Consider the following 7,152-nt stretch of genomic DNA (forward strand, 5'->3'; position numbering starts at 1 on the left):
AGGCAGGTGGGTGGGGGAGAGAAAATTGGTGGTGGGCAGGCAGGAGAGAGAAAAGTGGTGGTGGGCGGGGGGGAGAGAAAAGCGGCGGCAGCGGGCAGGCGGGGGGAAGAAAAGTGGCGGCGGGTGAGGGGAGAGAAAAATGGCAGCGGGCGAGGGGGAGAGAAAAGTGGCGGCCAGCAGGTGGGGGGAGAGAAAAGCAGCAGTGGGCGGGGGGAGAGAAAAGCGGCAGCATGTGGACAGGAGGGAGAAAAAAACGGCGCAGGTGGGCAGCGGGACCCATTTTGGTCGCCCAGCGCCAAGTGAGTCTCTGTGTGGGGGAGGAATGGAAGGGGGGAGGGCTAGAGAGTGCGGGGCTGGAGGGAAGCAGAAAAGAGGAGACACTGGGACAGGAGGGGGAGGGAGGGGAAAACAGCCGGCCCCGAAGTGCCACACAGATGCTTTGTGCAGGGTCGGCTAGTAGTTATTATTTCATATAGTGCTATAGTGGTGACAAAGCACAGTAGCAGGCAGCTCCCTACCCCAGAAGACTCACAATGTATATACTGACGTTCATTTCAGTATATCACAAGCAGTACAGGGGAAACTGTATCGTTTGTTGCATTTCTTAGGAGCAGAGAGTGGCATAGATGCCATGGTTCCCTCCCCCTTGAACCTAGGTTTCCATGAGGTTGTTGTTGGGTTTTTTTGGTCTGGCACTTTAATCATTAAACCACACTGGCCCTGTAGATTGTGCCGTTGGCTGTTACACTTGTAGACAGCATAGATTAAAACTGGTATGGTGTTATGAGTTTGGACCATTTTGATTACAATGACTGGGTCTAACACTGAGAGTTAACATTATAGGGGACGAATGGCAGTTCAGTCCCCAAGTAGTAGAGCAAAAACAGTTTGGTGAGAAAGCAGCAAAGCAAGAGGTCTAGAGCCAGTTCTTTAGTACTGAAGAAGTACAAGGATTTATTTACAGAAAAGGTTGCAAACAAATTTGAAAGTGCCCGCATCTATAGATATAGATATAGACATAGATATATTTGAATTTATATACCTCCTTTCATTAAAACAATCTCAAGGCGGTTCACACAGAAAAAAAAAACCTATAAAAATTATACAATTAAAATATTACGCTAGAATATAAAAACATAGATCTGACTAAAAAGATTTAAAATACAAGCACAATATAACCATACAAAATACAAAGAAGCAGCAGTAGAGATAATCATATAAAAGCCTGGGTAAAAAGCCAAGATTTCACATTCTTTCTAAAAATGTGATGGGGACCAAGGAGCGAATAGCCACCAGGAGAGCATTCCAGAGTCTGGGGGCAGCAAAAGAGAAGGCCCTGTCCTGCATGCACAACATTCAAGCCTCCCTCATTGTCGGCACCCGGACCAGAGCCCCCTCAGATGACCTTGGCGAGTGGGCAGCAACCCTTAGGAGCAGGAGGTCCCTCAAGTATCCAGGGCCTAAACCATGAAGGACTTTAAAAGTCAAAACCCTCAACTTGAATTGGACCCGGAAACAAACTGGCAGCCAGTGCAGCTCTTTCAAAATGGGGGTGATGTGATCCCAGTGGGCGGCTCCAGATAAAACCCTAGCTGCCGCATTTTGTACTAGCTGCAGTTTCCAAATATTCTTCAAGGACAGCCCTACGTAGAGTGTGTTACAGTAATCCAGCCATGAAGTGGCTGAGGAGAGCTGGTCTTGTGGTAGCAAGCATGACTTGTCCCCTTGGCTAAGTAGGGTCTGCCCTGGTTGCATATGAATGGGAGACTAGACGTGTGAGCATTGTAAGATATTCCCCTCAGGAGATGGAGCCGCTATGGGAAGAGCAGAAAGTTTCAAGTTCCCTCCCTGGCTTCTCCAAGAGAGGGCTGAGAGAGATTCATGCCTGCAACTTTGGCAAAGCCGCTGCCAGTCTGTGAAGGCAATACTGAGCTAGATAGACCAATGGTCTGGCTCAGTATATGGCAGCTTCTTATGTTCCTGTGTTCCAAAGGCGTGGGTAACTGTGGCCAGATCTGCCTTCTCGAGAAAGCAGCTGTAGCTCATGGCTGAAGAGAGAGACCAAAACAAACAGCCATCTCTGGAGAGACAAAATGGAGACTAACACTGGAAGAACAAAGAGGGGAGGAGTCCAGCACTTTTATTAATGACTGTAACCCCCACCCTCCCATGGTCACAATGAGATATTGCAGCTGAGAGATGATGCTGCCAGGTCCTAGCTCCAACAAACATGTCATCTGATGGGGAGTCATCTGATGGTGGGCAGTCAACATGTCATCTGATGGGGAGTCAACGAATAAACAAAAAAACCTCCAATGTTTCTTAATGGCTACGGATGTTTTCCTGACTAGGCACTTACCGTGCAGGGGGGAGAGGGAGAGGTGGGGGGAGAGAGAGAGAGAACGTTTGCACCAGTTTTGCAGCTGGCATAGAAAGAAACAGATCTCTAATTTGAATTTGGTTTCGGCTGAGAGAATGCTGATGCATCCTTGAAATGCAGTTGCTCTCTTTGGGGATCAGATGCAAGATTTAGCGGCTCCACTATCTGCTTATAAGCATCGATTTGTCCACACAATGCTTGTATTCATAAATAATGTAACTAGGACAAAGATGCCCCAAGTCGCCTGTGTTCTCTCATCCAGAGGACTAAACTCTGTACTGTTGTGCCCTGAAACGACTCACTGCTCAGGGAAGGAGGCAAACAGGTAACCAGACTAGTTTGTTTTTGAGCCCTTCATTCTTGATGATGCAAAAAATAACCCAAATATCCCCTTTTCCTAACCACATTGTCCAGAAACTTTTAGCTTCCTTTATTTCAGCACAAAATGTTTTACTTTGTGGATGACTCACAGACAAAAATAAAATCTTCACTCAGCAAACTCCAATACTGGTGTGGAGTGGTTCTTATTAAATGGTAGCTTGTGGTGTGCAGAAAACACACCCTCATTCTGCTTGCAACTTGTGTCCGCACGCACACATTTTCAATGCAAAATATACTGAATCAAAGAAAGCGGCTGACATCCTGCCTAAATCAAATGTACTTGAGAAAGTCCTGCTGAAAATAAAAGGGCACATTAGGCATGCCTAAGTTGTCCTTTTAATTTCAGTGGGACTTCCCCAAGTAAACTTAGTCAGGATGTCATCCTGTGTCTTTTTTTTCCTTTTTCCTTTTACTATTATGAAGCCACGGCTTGCTTAGAGGCATTTGAATAGCCACAGAACATTAAAAGAAACTGCTGCTGCATTTACAGCACTATTAGTTATATCCCAGTGAGGGTGAGCAGAAGCAAAGGAGGGTGGCTTGGGTTTCTGTACCTTTATTAGTTGAGTATAAGAGGGAATTTTGGCAGGTGCAGCTTTTCTCCGCTTTGCACAGCAATCACCAATAGTCAAGGGCCTGGTCCTCTTTTTTGCACCTGGGAATGCTAACCCCGGGATTTAACAAATGTGCATAAGCAGATTAAGGCATAGGCAGAGGAGGTGTCTGCCTATGGCACCAAAATTTGAGGAGCGGCAAGTTGCCACTCCTCAAATTTTGCCGGGTACCTCTGGGGGCTGGGGTAGCTGTGGGGAGGAGGGGCACATGGGGAAATCCCCACTTATTGTCTATAAAAATTTCCGCTGTCACGGCACAATGGGAGTGCGCTGTCGGTGGCTAACTGCAGGGAGGGTGGAGGGGGGTGAGGAGGGAAGAGTGCCCCCCATTACCTCTTAAAGTGATGCCCATGATGTTTCACGCCGGTGGCGTGGCAGCCCCTCCCCTCCCCTCCAGTAACATCCGCCCTGTCCCTTCCTTGCAAAGAGGGTGTGAACAAGCAACCAGTGAGCGAGCTCTTTCCCCTCATTTCAGGCAGCCATTAGCTGCCTGAACACCATTTATTTTTTTTTACAAAAAAATTAAAAAGAGCCAGCGTTGTGTAGTGGTTAGCGTTCTGGACTAGGACCGGGAAGACCCAAGTTCAAATCCCCATTGAGACTTGCTGGGTGACTCTGGGCCCGTCACTTCTCTCTCAGCCTAACCTACTTCACAGGGTTGTTGTGAGGAGAAACTCAAGTATGTAGTATACCTATCTGGGGAGGAAGAGCGGGATATAAAATGTAAAAATGCATAAATAAATAAATCCCGCTCTCTCTCCTGAAATGAGGGGAAGAGCTCACTCAGCAGCCACTTGCTCACACCCCCTTTGCAAGGAAGGGACAGGACAGATGTTACTGGAGGGGACGGGCTGCTGCACTGCCAGCAGGAAAATTCATGGGCAGCACTTTAAGAGGTAAGGGGGGGGGTACTCTTCCCTCCTCACCTCCCTCCACCCTCCCTGCAGTTAGCCACTGACACCCGACATGACGCCGCAGCGGCAATTTTTACAGACAGAAGGGGGGATTTCCCCTCACGCCCCCCCCCCTCCTCACAGTGGCAAAATCCTCTTTTCTTATGGGCGGCAAAGAGGTTAATCCGCCCCTGCAAATGTGTATTAATGCCTTTATTGTGCTTTTATTGTTCAAGGCAGCTTGAGATTTGCAGCTGGATGCTGGTCTAAAGAATGTTCAAAATACTAGCACAATCCATTCCCCAGCTCCACTATTCCTCTGCCTGAGTTCTCCCCACCACTGCATTATTATTACTTTAGAGCCGATCCAAAAATGATATTTGGTTAAATTTAAAGGTATATTGTAACTTAAAGAAAAAGACAATTCCAAAATCTCCCCCAAAGGCAAAATAAGACAGTGACTTCTGGACACATTCCATAAAATAGAAATTACCCCTGGTAAAAGACACAGGCCCACATACTGGGCAACACAACATGCACATTACGACATTCAGAGCATATAGTTGCACAAGTACGCTCTTGTGCAACCACAAAATCTGTGCAATGCATTTACACAAAAGTAATCCCATGACTTGTGCTGAAATGCATTGAAGTGATGGGAATACTCTTGTGTAAATGCATTGTTGTTTATATTTTGCAATTTCACAAGAGTGCAGTTCTGCAACTGTGTGCTCGCAACATCACAATGTGCATGCTGTGGGCCACAGTATGCAAGTAACATTCCATTAGCAAAGGCCCAGCATCAGACTACATCAAGTCTCTGGACCAGTTCTGTGATTTGGGGAAGTTTGAGTGTCTTTAAGCTTTTTCCCCATAGGGAATAATGGTGGTTTCAGCAGCCCCATAACTGCACTTGTGGGGCACTGGTTTAGTGCTGAGCGAGTGGTGGTGTAGTGCACAGAGGGTGCCAACCACCCCCCTTGATTACTATCCCATTGGGGGCACTGGGCCTTTTTGTTTCTGAGGTGTTGAGTTTAGATTCTCTGATAGCAAAAGAGATTTTAAAACCATGAATCCATCCTCATATGCTACCAGAGAATCTACACTCAGAACACCTCTAGAACAACAAAACTCTGTACTTCATGGGTTGGCAACCCATGTGAGTGGTTGGCACCCTATGTGCACTACACCACCACTTGCTCTGGGCCACCCCAGTGCCCCCCAAATGGAGTTATGGGACTGCTGAAACCTCCATTATACCCTATGAGGAAAATCTGAAAGACGTGTAACTTCATTAATTCTTTAAAAACCAGCCCTTTGCCAAATTCCTCTGAAAAAATTGTGGTAGCTTCCTTGCACCAACTGGGCACTACCACCAACCACACTCCACTATGGGACACCCCTCCCCCCATCTCCCGCATGTGAAGCTATACTTTTCCGGAAACTTCCATTATACCCTATGGGGAAAATCTGAAAAATGCACAAAATTCAAAAATTCACCAAAAATCAGCCGTTTGCTCAATTCCTTTGAATTTTTTGTAGTAGCTTCCACTCATTGGGCACTACAACCCCCATCCACTCTTTTGGCCATGTGACCCATTTTTAAATCTAAATTAATTCGGATTCAGATTAATTTGGATACAAACCCAAACTGGGGTGATTCGGAAGGCTTAATTTTGGACAAAATCCAAAATGGGGTTATTTTGGATTCGGTCCAAATTGAAACAGAAAAAGTACAAAATGTGCAACCTTAGCAAACGTTGCCTGAAAAGGATCGGCAAGCTCTCGCTCGGGGCTCCCGGTAGCCTGGGGTGGGGTGGGGAGTTCCATTCAGGGTGGCATAAGAGGGGCCGCTGGGCGGGGCTGGACCCAGGCCACCACTCGTCTGGCTCTACCCCTGGAGGTGTCATTTCATTTTGCATGAAGAGTTTGCCGAGCCAGAAATGGCTTCTTGCACTGGTGCTCAGAAGCATGTAAGAGCCTGCATTTGACTCAGCAGGGACCCGGGATCAAAGTGACAGATCACCCCAGACAAGGGCTTGCATGGGTCTGAGTTGTCTTTTCATTTAGTGCTAAGACCAGGAGGGTCACCAGCTAGCTCTAGCAAAGCCTGAGGATGGTGCTTGCCAAGCTAAGGACAGCAGGACGCCCCAGAAGTTCCTATGAAATCAAGCTCACATATTGTAATACTAATAATCAAGGGTGAAACAATTATGTGAGGTAGAGCATTGAGAAAGATGTTTTAACATTGAAAGAGGTTTGCTCAAGTTTGGTAAGATCTTTGTTTTTTAAGTTATTTTACTTACTCATTAAAGTGGCCTCAATATCTTGTCTGGAGTAAGGGAGAATGTGTATCTCATCACCACTGTATAATCTTATTCCAGTTTTTTAGCTCAAGGCATTCATAATTAATTGTCTATTATGCGCACATTTGACATAGCTGCATAAACTCATCTGTAAATCCACCCCTTTTTCTACAACAGACCACTTCAGATGACTGAATAAACCATGCTTTATTCAGTTGTGAATGCATCCCTAACCCTCCTGAGTTCATGTGCTCCCTTCTCTCCCCCACCTCCCGGTGGCCAAGGCAGCGGAATGACCTGGGCCCAGCAGTGAGTTTCACAATAATGATAATATATTTTTAATGTTTCAAAAATCGGACTGGCTCCGAGCCAGCCTGGGGGGGTTCGACTCGAGATCGAGTAGAACCAGGCCCAGTCCAGCTTGAGTGCAAACCCTTGAGCCAGCCCAGTTCGATGGCAAACCGGCTCAACCTCGAGACGGTTCACACATCCCTACCATGGGGTCCTCCCTTTGGCCATGGAAGGAAGGACTGGATTCAACGTCTACAAAGGGACTTATTTTTGCTCCCCTCCAAATA

This window comes from Hemicordylus capensis, chromosome 2, assembly GCF_027244095.1.
Source record: "Hemicordylus capensis ecotype Gifberg chromosome 2, rHemCap1.1.pri, whole genome shotgun sequence".
Taxonomy (NCBI): Eukaryota; Metazoa; Chordata; class Lepidosauria; order Squamata; family Cordylidae; genus Hemicordylus; species Hemicordylus capensis.